This window comes from Benincasa hispida, chromosome 4, assembly GCF_027475165.1.
Source record: "Benincasa hispida cultivar pf3 chromosome 4, pf3_genome.v1.1, whole genome shotgun sequence".
Lineage (NCBI taxonomy): Eukaryota > Viridiplantae > Streptophyta > Magnoliopsida > Cucurbitales > Cucurbitaceae > Benincasa > Benincasa hispida.
Window position 1 is genome coordinate 7,045,886 of NC_143481.1, and position 2,481 is coordinate 7,048,366.

Consider the following 2,481-nt stretch of genomic DNA (forward strand, 5'->3'; position numbering starts at 1 on the left):
AAAAAAAAAAAAAAAAAAAACAAAAAAAACAAAAAAAACAAAAAACGAATGTTTTCTGGGAGATTTCCCTTTGTATCTGTTTATACAAATTGTGTTATTTTGCTTGCCATCATCCATCTTCTTCATACTTTTTCCATTATATTCTCAAATCCATATATCAATCTGAATCTGAATGGAAAACCAATAAATTCAAAAGAAAAAGAAAAACAGAGAGTTGGAATGATTAATGGGGTTTGTGTTGTGTTCGAGGGCGATCCTCGGACCATCCGACATACGAATTAATTACACCCCAACAGCTCGGATCCATGGCTACCTGATTCAAAACCCAATGCACAATGCGCTCAATTAAAGGGGGAAAAAACGTTTAAATTAAAAGAATGAGAATCCCAAAGGAACCGAAGAAGAAGAAGAAGAAGAAGAAGAAGCAGCAGAAGCCTGAGAAAGAAGAAAACAGGGACCGATAAAACTGATGGAGCAAATAATGTTCATTGTGTCAAGAGACGACGCCGTTTCTGTTGCAGTCCTATCAATCTGACATTTGACATTTGACTTTGACTGATAATGGAAGAAGAAGGAGAGACCAAACGTGTTATTGAGAATGATTGGGAATGGTTCTTTAGGGGGCAATGGGAACGGAAATAGCGCCCCAACCCAACTCCGAAGCCTTTACTTAATTTGCCCAAACAATTCACAGCATAGCTCCACTGTTAGCGCTGTGGGCGCCCCATTCTCTATTCTTCTTCACTTACTATCATCATTTCCCCTTGTGGGGTTTTTTTTCATTTTCTTCATTTTCTAATTCCCTACCAACCCAACAACCATTATCTAAACAATTCTTTTTTTGTTTTTTCCTTCTATAATATTTATTTATGCACACTTAATTCATGAATACATAGGTGTTTTATGCTACGTTTGTAGCCTTTTTTAATATAGTAATTGATAAATGTTGTTATTGTGTTTAAGTAATAGGATGAATGCTATTTCTTTTAATTGTTAATAACATTAGCATCACTTAAAAATGATGCGAATCTTACCAATATTAAACAATTATTTACAAAGAAAGATTATTTATCTATACATAAAAGGGTGTTTTTGGTAGTTTAATGGAATTAAAAGATCGAACTATTGACCTTTAGAATGGTAATGAAGATTTCATCTATTGAGATATGTGCTTGGATTGATGGAAAAAAAAAAAAGCATTGTAGTATATGAGTTTGAGAATTATATTGAATGTTTAGTAGAGCTTCTTGATAAGGTGATGAGAATGGATCTTTTTCCAATAGCGTGATGGTATGTGCATCACTAACATCCATTATCAGTCATATCAACGTTACTTAAACATGAAGTGTGATCAAACAACAATTTAGAAATTATTTACGAGGTAAAGTGATAGAGATATTTATTTTCCCCGCAAGAGAGTCAGGATTCTCGATTTAGGCAGGAAATAAAGGGGGGGGGGGGGGGGGGGGGGCCTAAAACATGGATGGAGAATGTATTATTTGTCCCTGCCCCAACCCCATTTGTTTATTTATTTATTGTAATAATTATGGTTATGTTCTTATTATTATACTTAAAATTTCAAGCTATATTATTTAATGAACAAGATAATGTATATGTTGAATTGAACATTTAAATTTAGATTATATATATAAATAATTTGATTGGTTATTATTTCCTTTTAGTAAAAAATTTGATTAATTTATTTTAAGTTTAAATTGTCCACATGAAAATAATCATATAAAAATTAGTGAGAAATTTAATAATTTAATTGAAACTTTCCCACAGTAGTTATTTAATTAAGTTAAGACTTTTTTTAAAAAAATAATAAAATGGGAAAAAAATTCATGTGGTGAACCCAATACCTAGGAGGAATTCCCACTCCATTTTCCACAAAATTAAATGAAATTTTTCGTGAGAATGGTAAATAAAATGGGGAACAAGGATAGGAATATTGAAAATTATCAAAGTAAACCCTAACTAATTATGATCTCTAAAAAAATATTGGTCACATCTTAACTAGTTAAGCTAAATTCGAAAGAGTCAATTGGATTATGCAACTTGCATATACATGATTAGTACTTTTTTTTTTTTTTAATAATATACAATTATTTGATAGCACCTAGAGCTAGCATGTAGAATTAAAAAAAAATATATTTGGCTCATGTATTGAATTAAATTTTTTTAGTAAAATCAAAAAAGTTTTTACACCAAATGAATATGAATATGTACAGTCGAAAATGTAAAAAAAAAAAAAAAATGTTGTCATCTAATGATTTTATATGATAAGAAAAAAAAATGTTTGTACTCAAAAGGGAAAAAAAAAAAGAAAAGAAAAGAAAAATTGTTCGATGTAATTATCACTTTCATAAACATTTTAGGTGGAAAGAAATAAACATTATATTTGATGGTTATGAGAAAAATAACTCTCAAATATCGAATAATTAAGTATGTTGAATAAATTACTAAAACTTTTTATTTGAA